At 50.1% G+C, this 13,445-nt stretch overlaps 1 non-coding gene across 1 annotated transcript; it reads left to right on the forward strand.

Moving 5' to 3' along the window:
- The first annotated feature begins 12,875 nt into the window (after window positions 1–12,875).
- Window positions 12,876–12,958, forward strand: trnal-uaa (transfer RNA leucine (anticodon UAA)). The gene has a single exon. It is a non-coding gene; the product is annotated as a tRNA-Leu (tRNA).
- Window positions 12,959–13,445: the final 487 nt, after the last annotated feature.

Consider the following 13,445-nt stretch of genomic DNA (forward strand, 5'->3'; position numbering starts at 1 on the left):
GGCACACAGTGGCAGCAGTGTGTACCATCTACAAGATGCACTGCAGCAATGCACCAAGACTCCTTAGACAGCACCTTCCAAACCCAGCGACCTTTACCACCGAGAAGGGCAAGGGCAGCAAATGCAGGGGATACCACCACCTGCAAGTTCCCCTCCAAGCCACACGCCATCCTGACTTGGAACGATATCGCCGTTCCTTCACTGTCGCTGGGTCAAAATTCTGGAACTCCCTTTCTCACAGCACTGTGGGTGTACCTACCCCACATGGACTGCAGCGGTTCAAGAAGGCAGTTCACCACCACCTTCTCATGGGCAATTAGGGATGGGCAATAAATGCTGGCCTAGCCAGCGATGCCCACATCGCATGAATGAATGAATAAAAATGTGAAGTATCCCTTGTGTCATTCTTTTGGTAGAAAATATAACCCTGGTGGAATTGCCCCTCCCAATCACACCTCACTTCATGGAACATAGAAAATCGAGAAAATTTATGGCACAGAATGAGACCATTTAGCAATCGTGTCTGTGCCAGCTGAAAAAGAGCGATCCAGCCCAATCCCACTTTCCAGGTCTTGGGAATGGGATCTGAACAGATGTCAGAGCTCACATTATGTGAATGTTCTGTTGAAGTGTTGGTGAGCTGATATACCAGGGGAGATTCACACTGTTGGACACAGTGTGAAATACATTCAAGTATTTATAAAACATTGCAACATGTGAGTAATATTCCCCATTGATTTCTCAGCACCGATGAATTGTGAAGTGGGAGACAGCCAGAAGTCCCAGTGATCCACACTGACCCTGAGCTGAGAATGAAATGAGAAAAAGTTCAATCTTCAGCAGCGAGATGCTGCAGAGAGGTAAGAGTCCTGAATCAAGGAGAGACTTTCTCATACTGTTGTTGAATCTCATTTCAAACACTCCTTGAACTCTCTGCCGAGGAATTCAGAGCTGGATAACGCCTGTAAAATCAGCCTAAAAAGGAAATAGAAAACACCCACCGTGGACTCAAACTCAAAAACTTGAGATTCAGAGTTTCATGCTTTCATCGACTGAGCTCACCAGGCCTGAGACAGTGTCCCCGTCCTGTCTGTTATTGGACGGTGCAGCTGTTGGCTCCACTCCAGGGGCTGAATTTGTTCTGTAAACCATGAAGCAGCTTCCTCTCAAATCCCAGGTTTATCAGTAAATCTTCTTCCAAAAGCCCCAAAGTGTGATATATTCCTCTCACTCATCCAGAATAAAAGTTACATCTTTTGCTCTTTTTACCTTCCAAACATTGACTTCTATTTTACTCAGCATTTATTTCTCTCTCCTTTTTATGTTGTGTATTTCCTAATAAACATTTCATTTCAATTATTTATGAGGGATGAAATGAACAGAAGAGATTTTCTGCAATGGTACCGGGGTGTGGGACAGAGTGAGTGGTTCGGATCTGGAATACACTGCCTGAGAGTGTGCTGGAGGCAGATTCAATCGTGGCTTTCAAAAGGGAATTGGATAAACACCTAAATAGAGAAAGTTTGCAGGGCTACAATGAAAGGGCAGAGGAGTGGAATTAGCTGATCTGCTCTTGCAAAGAGCTGTCATGGACATGATGGACTGAATGGTCTCCTTCTGTACTGCAACCATTTGATTCCTTGATTCGAACCCTGTCAAAGTTGTTCTGAACTTGCTCTGCTCCAAGGAGAACAACCCCAGCTTTTCCAGTGTCTGCACATAACTGAAGTTATGAGGAACCATGGGAAACTCACTGTAAACCTTCCTCCAGACAGAAATACAACTGTTCACCACCACACTGTGACCCAGCTGTTCACATGATTTGGATGCGGGGACCAAATGTAGTATTTCCAAGTTTGCAGATGACACAAAACTAGGTGGGAATGTGTGTTGTGAGGAAGATGCAAAGCGGCTTCAAGGGAATTTGGACAGTCTTAGTGAGTGGACAAGAAAGTGGCACATGAAATATAATGTGTCAAAATGTGAGGTTATCCACTTTGGTAGGAGAAACAGATGTGCAGATTATTTGTTAAATGGTAAGAGTGTGAATGTACAAAGGGGCCTGGGTGTCCTTGTCAATAAGTGACTGAAAGCTAACATACAGGTGCAGCAAGCAATTAGGAAGGCTAATGATATGTTAGCCTCTATCACAAGAGGATTTGAGTACAGGAGCAGTAAAGTCTTGCTTCAATTGTATATAACCTTGGTTGGACTGCACTTTGGAATACTGTGTGAAGTTTTGTTCCCCTTACCTTAGGAAGGATATCATTGCCATGGAGGGAGTGCAACGAAGGTTCACCAGACTTGTTCCCGGGATGGCGGGACTGTCAAATGAAGAGAGATTGGGGAAACTGGGACTGTATTCTCTAGAGTTTTGAAGAATGAGAGGTGATCTCATTGAAACTTACAAAATATTTAAAGGGATAGACAGGGTCGATGAAGCTGAGATGTTTCCCCCGGTTGAGGAGTCTGGAACCAGGGGACACAATTTCAACGTAAGGGGAAAGCCACTTAGGAAAGCGATGAGGAGAAATTTCTTTACTCAGTGGGTTGTGAATCTTTGGAATTCTCTATCTCAGAGGGCTGTGGAAGCTCAGTCATTGAGTATGTTTAAAGCAGAGATTGACAGATTTCTCAATACAAATGACATAGGGGAGATGGAGATAGTGTGGGAAAAAGGCATTGAAGTGGACGATCAGTCATCATCATATTGAATGGCAGGGTGGGCTCGACGGGCTGAATGGCCTACTCCTGCTCCTATGTTCCTATCAGTCTGCAAACTTCATATGCATGCTGTCATTGTCCCTTTTATTCCATGGGCTTCAGTTTTACTGGCAGTCTAGTATGTGACATCATCAAGAAGGTTTCAATAAGTTGAATAGGGAGAAATTGTTTCCAGTGGCAAAAGGGTCAGTAACCAGAGGATGTATTTATCAGGTGATTGAGAAAAGACCAGAGGCGAAATGAGGAATGACTATTTATGCAGTGATGTGTTGTCATCTGGAATGCACTGTCTGATCAGGACTTGAAAGCAGATTCAGTAGAAACTTTGAAAAGCAATTGGGATAAATACTGGAAGGAAAATGTACAGATTACAGGAAAAAACTGAACACCAGGACTAATTGGACAGCACAACCAAAGAGACAGCACTGACACAATGGACCAAATGGTCTCCTTCTTTGGGTATCATTCTATGGTTTTATGAACATAATGTTGGTACAATTGCCTGAGTTGGAAGGGAAGCGAACCCAGATTCTGGGTATTCTAAACACCAGACCCAAACCAAATGAACAAGCCCGTTGTTTAATCTCTGTTTTTCACACCAGCTTCCCCTCGCTCTTTCTGTGTTTCCAGCCTGGTCTGTTCCTCTGACCTTCATTCCTGACACTCTGTTGAGAATGGCCAACTCCCTGCGCCTCTCACTCACACCGTCACTCCACCCCTTCACCCACTTCCAAACCTCTCTGTTCAACAGCATCTCACATCTGCTCCTCTGCTCCATTAATATAACAGGAAAACATTTTCAAACAGACATCTCCAGACAGTGAACGTTCCAGTAAGACAAGGTAAAGAGCAGATTCATTCACTTTAAACACAGAGAGAGCAGCTCTCCCTGTTCAGTCGAAGGAGCAGATGTAGTTTCACTCCCATTAGTCTTAGAGACATGCACCAGAATTTTAAGGGACCGTTGGAGACGGGAATGGAGGCCGGGGAGGGGGAGGGGGGGGGTGTATAAAATAGGGATGGAAGACGTTGGACCGGATTTTTCTGTCGGCGGCTGACATGGAGGGCAGACTTCGCACATCCACACGGCAAGAAGGCATTTAAAGTATTTATGAGTCCAATTGTCAGCAATTTTATTCACTGGATCCAATTGAACTAATAGCACACGGGAACCACGGGGCTTCAGAGCCTCGCCTGGTTAAAGGAGGTGACTGGGAGGTGGGAGCTGAGTGTTGTCTTCACTGGGAAGCTATCGGGTGAGGCAGCAAAACTTGGCAGAAAGGGCATCGGGAAACACTGTCAGGAGTGGGAGCCAATGTGCCAGCTCTGCAGAGGGAACAACACCAGGGTGCCATTGGGGCAGTGCCACTTCATTGTGGGTGACAAGTGAGGTAAATGTGGCTGGGTGTTGTTTACTGTGAAGGCCTTGCACTCAGGAAGGGGCAACCTGTCATGGGCCTCATTCGAGGCTCTCATTGGATTCGAGGCTCCCATTGAGGAGGAGGAGGAGGAGTAGAGAGGAAGGGAGGGAGGCGCAGGCACCAGCAGGGGCACCACAGCAGCTTGGGGGCCCACAGGAAGGCCAGCCTCGAACAGGAGGCTGGAGAAGGAGGCAGAGGAACACGTCAGCCGAGGTTCAACTACCTGCAGATGTCCGAGTGACAGTGCCTCCGCAGACTGCACCTCTCCACGGGGGTCGTCACTGATCTCTCTGCCATGATGCAGCTGTGCCCCATGCGACTTGGTGGGCACCTGATGCCAGTGTCACTGAAGGTCACCGTGCCACTGAACTTCTTCACCACCAGATCATTGCGGGGATCCACTGGAGATATGTGTGGAATCTCACAGTCTGTAGTGAATCAGTGCATCAAGGAGGTCACCAATGTTCTGTTCAGGAGGGCCGGTGACTATGTGCACATTGATCCAAACAGTCAAGCTGAGAGAGCTATAGGATTCGGGGCCATTGCTGGATTCCACCAGGTGTAGGGTGTCATTGACTGCACCCATGTGACCATCATGGCTCCTGCAGACCAGCCAGCAGCCTTCAACAGGAAGGGCTTCCACTTGCTCAGTGTGCAATTGGTCTGCGACCACTGCAAATGGATCCCATAGGTGTGTGCACAAATCCCGGGAAGCAGCCACAACGCCTGCATACCAAGGCACTCCCAGGTGCCAGAACCTTTCCGCGGCCCCATCCGCTTTCAGAGATGGATCCTTGGAGACAAGGGCTACCCACTGAGGACATGACTACTGACGTCTGTGAGGAACTCACGCACGGATGCAGAGGAGAGGTACAACACCTGCTGCGGGTCAACCCGAGTGACCATCAAGGAGGCCATTGGTCTCCTGAAGATGAGATTCAGGTGCCTAGATCGATCCAGTGGAGCCCTTCAGTATGCCCCGGCGAGGGTCTCGCATATCGTGGTGGTTTGCTGTGCACAGCACAACCTGGCATTACAGAGGGGCGAGGTGTTGACTAGTGAGGATATCGTGGAGTGTGATGTCTCCTCTGATGATGAGGATGTGGAGGAGGGTGCTGCCCAAGCAGTGCCAGATGAAGAACCTCAGGCACAGCAGGAAAGGGGCCATGAGATACACACAAGGGAGACATGAGACACCCTTATACATTCAAGTTTCCTTTGAGCTTTACCACCTTCTGGAGCCAAGGCAATAAAGTCTTAGCTTTAAACAGTCCTGTTGTCGCCTCCTTCCTTCTGCACTGCAGCATCCAGGTACACATCGCACAGTGACAAGGCCGAAGCTTTGTGAACTCAGGGCTTGGTCCCTCACTTCCAGCTACTTGGGAGGAAGGGTTTAAATGAAATCCCAAAGGGCATCAACAATAGGAAGGAGACATAGTGAGAGAACATCATTTCTTTCTTCCGTGTGACAACAAACGCAACCCTATCCATCTGGAATGTACATTCACCGTGAACCCTAAGTGAATCTAGGTGCTCTTCTGAAATCTTTTCCGCGTGCTCCTACGTGGTGCTCCCCCTGCTCTGGCAGCTGAGGTGGAGACAGGCTGCTGACCTTGCTGCCCCATGGCTTGGGATGACATTGGTGGCCGCCCTCTTGCTGCCTGAGGCCTGGAGGGCCCCGGCACACTGAGGGCCTCCTGCACAGGTACAGGGACCCCCCTCTGTCATCGATGGTGATGGAGGCAGGCACTGGCATCACTTGTGTCACTGGCAGAGGGGCTTTGGAGCTACTGTCCACACCAGGAACACCCTGAGAGGAGACCCCAGATGTAGCAGCCAGCTGCTCCTCCCCCTTATAAGACACACTTGTAACTCGCTGCTGACCTGAGAGGGACGTGGACCTGGTGAAGTGTTCAGGTGCCTCGTCCCCCCTCTCACCTTGTCACCGCTGGATGGATCTCATTGACAAAGCGATGGAGTGCAGGTCTGCACACATCTCCGGCAGCCACTGATTGGTCGGCTGGATCTGGCTCTCCATCAGAGTCACCAATCTCTCAAGGAAGGAAGCCAGACACACCCCCATCTGAGACAGTACAGCATGCAAGGCCGGGATGGACTCCTCCATCATCCGAACTTGGGTACACATAACCTCCGGCAACTCTGCCAGATGTTGCCTGACCTCTTGCTGCAGCTTCAGCATTTCCCGTGTTGCTGGTGACACCAGAGGCACGTCATCAGCCTGGGACTCAGCATGGGCCTGGCCTCCCACAGACTTCCAACTGCCAGTGGCCTCGGCTGTCACTGCCTCCGTCATCTGCCCGGGCCTGTCTGTGACGTGCTCACCAGCTTGTGTGCCCAAATCTAACAGCGAGTGGATACCCACCGAGTGAGCGTTTCTGTGCTGGTGGAGGGTGCAGGGGAATGATGTGACGGTGCACCATCTGAGGCTCCCTCCTCCTCCTCAGAGGTGTCTGGCTGTCCCCCAGTCTCTCCAGCTCTTCGCTCTTTTCGTTAATCCTAGCCTGCATGTGAAAACAGGGACATTGAAGGGTTAGGGTCTGCCCATCGTGACATTCCAACCACCCCTACTGTGCAGCTCCATTGATGCAGTGGTGACAGATGAGCAGTGTGGCTCCTTTGCAGCGGATGCACCCTTGTGCCCCAGGAGATGTTCATTCACTCTCTTAGGTAGGTGTCCCTGTCTCTCCATCAGCTATGGATCAGCTGCTTTGCTTCCCGACCTGTTCCATGGCCTCCTCCTCCATCGGGATGAGGACATGGAGATAAGGCATCCACTGCCAGTCTTGACATGCTCTTTCCGATTGTGGGCTGTCTTCTCCTACAGCCACTATGATCAACAAAGTTAGTCTCCCAGCGGGGACAAACCCAATATCTCTGATGGTGATAGTCCAGCAGTCCATGATGTGGACACACATATTCCTCCTGCATGTGGCCCCTCTCGAGGGACTGTGTGAGTTTATACAATGACTGACGTGCACCTCCCACCGAGATGCAGCCAAGCCTCAGGCAGCATGTCCTGCTGCCCTTCCCCAATACACATGACTGGGTGGTCACTCCCTTTCCACCAAACACTCCCTCTCACTCTGCCATGCGCAATGTCCAAAGGGTCCAAAGTGTTTTGAGTTTGCGCCTGAGCAGCCCGGATCCGGTCATTGACCCACTTCTTGCACTGGATCCATGTCTTGGGGGTGACCCCACGGCTGCTGACTTCACCTACTATCTCAAAGCAGCTTTGCTTGGTCAGGTGGACAGGTCTCCACCTCCCATCCCTGGGGAAGAGGATCTTCCACCTATCTGTTGTCACCTGGAGGCGAACCTGCAGGAAGGCATCGCTAAACTATTGGACCATGGTCACTGCAGGCTCGCATTCAGCTCCTTACCTATCAGGCAGCAGAGACATCAGAACGGGTCCTGGGGCATCAGTGACAGCAGAACGGGTCCTGGGACAGCAGAATGGGTCCTGGGCAGCAGAGGCAGCAGAACAGGTCCTGGGGCAGCAGATGCAGCAGAACAGGTCCTGGGGCATCAGAGGCAGCAGAATAGGTCCTGGGGCAGCAGATGCAGCAGAACAGGTCCTGGGGCAGCGGAGGCAGCAGAACAGGTCCTGGGGCAGCAGATGCAGCAGAACAGGTCCTGGGGTAGCGGAGGCAGCAGAACAGGTCTTGGGGCAGCAGATGCAGCAGAACGGGTCCTGGAGCAGCAGAGGCAGCAGAACGGGTCCTGGGGCAGCGGAGGCAGCAGAACAGGTCCTGGGGCAGCAGATGCAGCAGAACAGGTCCTGGGGTAGCGGAGGCAGCAGAACAGGTCCTGGAGCAGCAGAGGCAGCAGAACGAGTCCTGGGGCAGCAGAACGGGCCCTGGGGCAGCAGAGGCAACAGAACGGGTTCTGGGGCAGCAGAGGCAGCAGAACGGGTCCTGGGGCAGCAGAGGCAGCAGAACGGGTCCTGGGACAGCAGAACGGGTCCTGGAGCAGCAGAACGGGTCCTGGGGTAGCAGAGGCAGCAGAACGGGTCCTGGGGCAGCAGAACGGGTCCTGGAGCAGCAGAGGCAGCAGAACGGGTCCTGGGGCAGCAGAACGGGTCCTGGGGCATCAGAGGCAGCAGAACGGGTCTTGGGGCAGCAGAACGGGTCCTGGGGCAGCAGATGCAGCAGAACGGGTCCTGGAGCAGCAGAGGCAGCAGAATGGGTCCTGGGACAGCAGAACGGGACATGGGGCAGCAGAGGCAGCAGAACGGGTTCTGGGACAGCAGATGCAGCAGAACGGGTCCTGGGGCATCAGAGGCAGCAGAATGGGTCTTGGGGCAGCAGAACGGGTCCTGGGACAGCAGAACGGGACCTGGGGCAGCAGAGGCAGCAGAACGGGTTCTGGGACAGCTGATGCAGCAGAACGGGTCCTGGGGCATCAGAGGCAGCAGAATGGGTCTTGGGGCAGCAGAACGGGTCCTGGGACAGCAGAACGGGACCTGGGGCAGCAGAGGCAGCAGAACGGGTTCTGGGACAGCAGAGGCTGCAGAACGGGACCTGGGGCAGCAGAGGCAGCAGAACGGGTTCTGGGACAGCAGAGGGCTCTCAGGAAGACACTCCTTTAAACCAGGCAGCAGTGAATACAGGTCTGGCAGTCCTTTCAATATGGTGCCAGCACCTGCCGTTGTGTCAGATGTCGGTGCCATCGGTGCCTTGTTCCCTGCCTCTGGTCCTTGTTTACATGGGCCCCACGCCTCCCCTTCATTAATTGGTCAGCTGCTACGTGATCGGGGTCGGCCGGCCACATTTCACTCGTGTCGTGACGGCACCCACTCACGGTGTCTCTGCCGAGAGCCGCACCGTTAGTTTAAAATTCAGCCCATGGGGTCAAGAGTGGAAAATCTCCCCTCTGATTCTCTCTAGTTAAACTGATGGAGACACCAAATTAAAACTGATGAAACCAGGGATTGTATCCTGGTTCTTCAATCTAGTGTTCTCCCAACTGAGCAATTCCATCCTCACTGTGAACTCATCTTCATTGGAGACAAATATAACTCCAGGCAGAATTTCCCCACCCATTCATTCCTCACTTCATGGGAATGGGACCCGACCAGATCGCGGAACTCAGATTATGTTAATGTTCTGCTCTTGATATCTTAATATTATCTTGCGTTTGAGCCACTTTTAATCGGTTCACGGACAAATTCTTCCATCATCCCTTCTCCCACATTCTCTCTCTCTCATTCATTCTTTATTCCTCACAGTCCAGAAAGAGTTAGGAATCAGAGCTCACTCCCAAACCCTCTGCACACAGACCTCTGTCTGTTACCCTGTTTGATCCAAGAGACCAGTCAATAAATTACACTCTTTATAAACACAGAAAGCTGCCTCAGAGTGTTGGACAGAGATAAATACACTGAAGTCTTTTGAAAAAAGTTCATCTTACGGGTTGTTACTGAGCCCACAGAGCAGGGCGGGCCCAGGCTCCAGCCCCAGCCCCAGCCTGTGCTGTGTTAGCTGATGCCACCTGGTGTGATACTGAGCCACACGGAGCAGGAAAGGGCCTGATTGTATTCATGGCCTGTGTTGAGTTAACTGATCCCACTCAGTGTGGTAGGAGCCACACAGAACAGAATGGGCCCAGGCTCCTTCCTCAGCCTGAGGGATGATAGTTCTTCTCACACATTGTTGTACAGAGCCCCACACAGAACAGGGAAATCTCAGGCTCCATCCCAGGCCTGTGGTATTTTACTTCATCGCACCTGGTATGGTACGGAGCCCCCAGAGCAGGAAAGATCCAGCTTCCATCTCCGGCCTGTGCTGAATTAGCTGATCTTACCTGGTTGGCACTGAACCGCAATCAGGGAAGGATGGGCCGAGGCTCCATGGCCTGTGGTGTGTTAGTTATTCTCATTTGGTGAGGTACTGAGCACTATATAGAGCAGGATGGGCCTGTGCTCAGTGAGCTGATCTCACCTTGTGTGGTTCTGAGACCCACACACAAAGCAGGACAGGCCTAGGCCTCATCCCCGGCCTGTGTTCAATTAGCTGATCTCATCCAAAAGATTTTGATAAGGTTCCACACAAGAGGCTTCTCTATAAGATTAAAGTCCCTGGTATCAGTGGTAATATATTGATCTGGATTGGGAACTGACTGGCAGGACGTAGGCAGAAAGTAGTTACAGATGGATCTGGATCTGTTTGGAGACCAGTTACCAATGGTATCTCACAGGGATCGGTGTTGGGTCTGTTGCTCTTTACTATATTTATTAATGATCTGGATGTAGGTGTAGGGGGCACCATCTGTAAATTTACAGATGATTTGAATATCTGTGCGAGTGTTCAGACTGTAGACGATACTCGACTGTTTCAGGCTGATCTTAATGTGTTGGGAGATTGGGTTCATGACTGGTAAATTATGTTTAATTTGGGTAAGTGCAGTGTTATTCATGTGGACAGGGCGAATGCTCAACATTCATACACCCTTCAGGGAAAAACATTAAAGTAGGTGGAAAAAAGAAAATAATTTTGAGCAGAGATCTGGATGTTCTAGTGCACAGATCTCTAAAGGTACAGCAGCAATGCTGTGAAGTGATAGTTGGAGCAAATAGGGGGTTGGGCTGCATTCAGAGGACAATTGAGTATAAAATGAGGCATATTCTTTCATGGGATGTGAGCGACACTGGCAAGTCCAGAATTTGTTACCCATCCCTAATTGTCCTTGACATGGTGGCGGTGAGCTCCCTTCTCGAATTGCTGCACTCCATGTGGTGTAGGTACACCCACAGTGCTGTTAGGAAGGGAGATCCAGGATTTTGACCCAGCATCAGTGAACGAACAGCGATATATTTGCAGATCAGATGGTGTGTGACTTGGAGGGGAGCTTGCACATGGTGGTGTTTCCATGCATCTGCAGCCCTTGTCCTTCAAGGTGGTGGAGGTCTTCGGTTTGGAAGGTGCTGTCTGCGGAGCCTTGGTGAGTTGCAGCAGTGCATTTGGTAGATGGCACACACTACTGCCACTGTGCATCAGTGGTGAAGGGAGTGAATGTTTAAGGTGGTGAATGGGGTGACAATCAAGGCGGCTGCTTTGTCCTGAACAGTGTCGAGTTTCTAGAGTATTGTTGGTGCTGCACTCATCCTGGTTTGTGCCTTGTAGATGGTTGACAAGTTTTGGAGAGTCAAAAATCACAAAATTATTACAGTGGAGAAGGAGGCCATTGGGCCCATTGTGTCTGCATAGAATCATAGAACATAGAAAGTTTACAGCACAGGCAGGCCAAAAAACGAGCCACCCAGCTGAATCCCATTGTCCAGCATTTGGACCGTAGCCCTGCAGGTTCAGGTACTTGAGGTGCACATCCAGACTCCTCTTAAATGAGTTGAGGGTTTCTGCCTCAGCTCCCCTTACAGGCAGTGAGTTCCAGACTCCCACAGCCCTCTGGGTGAAAAAACCTTTTCTCATCTCCCCTCTAATTGTTCAACACATCACTTTAAATCTATGCCCCCTAGTCACTGACCTCCCTACTAAGGTAAATAGACCCTTCCCATCCATTCTATCCAGACCCCTCACAATTTTGTACATTTCAATCAAATCTCCCCTCAGCCTCTTCTATTCCAAGGAGAACAACCCCAGTCTATCCAATCTTTCCTCATAGCTGCATTTTCCAGTCCTGGCAACATCCTCGTAAATCTCCTCTGTAACCTCTCTAGTGCAATTACATCCTTTCTGGAATGAGGTGACCAGAACTGCACACAGAACTCAAGTTGTGGCCTAACTAATGATTTATACAGTTCCAGCATAACCTCCCTGCTCTTATATTCTATACATTGGCTAATAAAGGAAAGGATTCCATAAGCCTTCTCAACCAACTTATCAACCTATCCTGCTACTTTCAGGGATTTGTGGACATTCAATTCAAGGTCCCTCACTTCCTCTACACCTCTCAGCATTCACCCATTAATTGTGTCTTCCTTTGCTGTGTTTGACCTCACCAAAGGCATCACCTCACACTTCTCCAAGTTGAATTCCATTTGCCACTTTTCTGCCCACCTGACCAGTCCATTTCTCCAGCTCTCCTGATGAGCATTTCATCATGTGCCTTGCGCTGAGTTACTCATCACAGAATTCCCACTATCTGATTTACTCTTGTCGCCAGAGTATGTATATGAATGGTCCAGTTAAGCTTTTGTCCATGGTAACCCCCAGGATGTTGATGGTGGGGGGATTCAGCGATGGTAATGCTGTTGAACGTCAAAGGGAGATGGTTACATTCTCTCTTGTTGGAGATGGTCATTGCCTGGTACTTATGTGGTGTGAATGTTACTTGCCATTTAGCAGCCCAAGTCTGAATGTTGTCCAGGTCTTGCTGCTTCTGGACATGGACTCCTTCAGTATCTGAGATGTCCCGAATTTGTCCTTTTATGAAACCTTGGTCAGGACGCACTTGGAATATTGTATCCAGTCTTGGTCTCCTCACATGATGGGTGATATTGAGGCTTTGGAAAGGGTACAGAGGAGAGACATTCGACGAATTCCCAGTATAAGACATCTTGGTTATCAAGTTAGACTAAAAGAGTTGGGACCCTACACCTTAGAGAAACCTAGACTGAGGGGTGATCCGATTGAGGTTCATAAATAATGAAGGGTCCAATTCAGCATGGGAGAGGAGTCATAACTTTGTATTGCAAAAGGCCAGATGGCACCCGCATCACATTAAATTTCATTTTCAGTTGTTGGCTAACGTACCAGGATGGCCGAGTGGTTAAGGCGTTGAACTTAAGATCCAATAGACATGTATCTGCGTGGGTTCAAACCCCACTCTTGGTATCTGTGCTTACAAAATGTTACTTATTCTTTCCCTGACTTTTGCCTTGCACCATCATCTCTTCTGTCATTTAATCACTCTTGCCTTCCAACTGATCACAGGTTCCTATTATTTGATCTGCCCCAGCACCGTTCCTTGGCTCTGCTGTTGCTTATAAACTGGTAAATCTTTAACTTAATCTCCTCTGTACCCTGACAATGACCTTCTCATCCTTCCTGGATTGTGGTTCCTCACAGGATCCGCTGCCTCTCCGACTCCCCTCCAGGTAACTGAAGGCCCTGAGCCTTGGTCTCGCTTTATACGCTAGCTGGTAGTTGATTCCATGCAGGTCTGCCTCCGCTCAGGAGAAGCTCAAAACCCAGATCAAGCAAAGTATCAAGAGGAATGTGAACAAAGGCTCCCTGGTGCAGAGCAAGGGACAGGGAGCCTCCGGCTCCTTCAAAATCAGCAAGAACGAACACCTAGGGAAAAGTGGGAAAGAAGGTGAAG

This window comes from Heterodontus francisci, unplaced genomic scaffold (genome assembly GCF_036365525.1).
Source record: "Heterodontus francisci isolate sHetFra1 unplaced genomic scaffold, sHetFra1.hap1 HAP1_SCAFFOLD_174, whole genome shotgun sequence".
NCBI classification, from domain to species: domain Eukaryota; kingdom Metazoa; phylum Chordata; class Chondrichthyes; order Heterodontiformes; family Heterodontidae; genus Heterodontus; species Heterodontus francisci.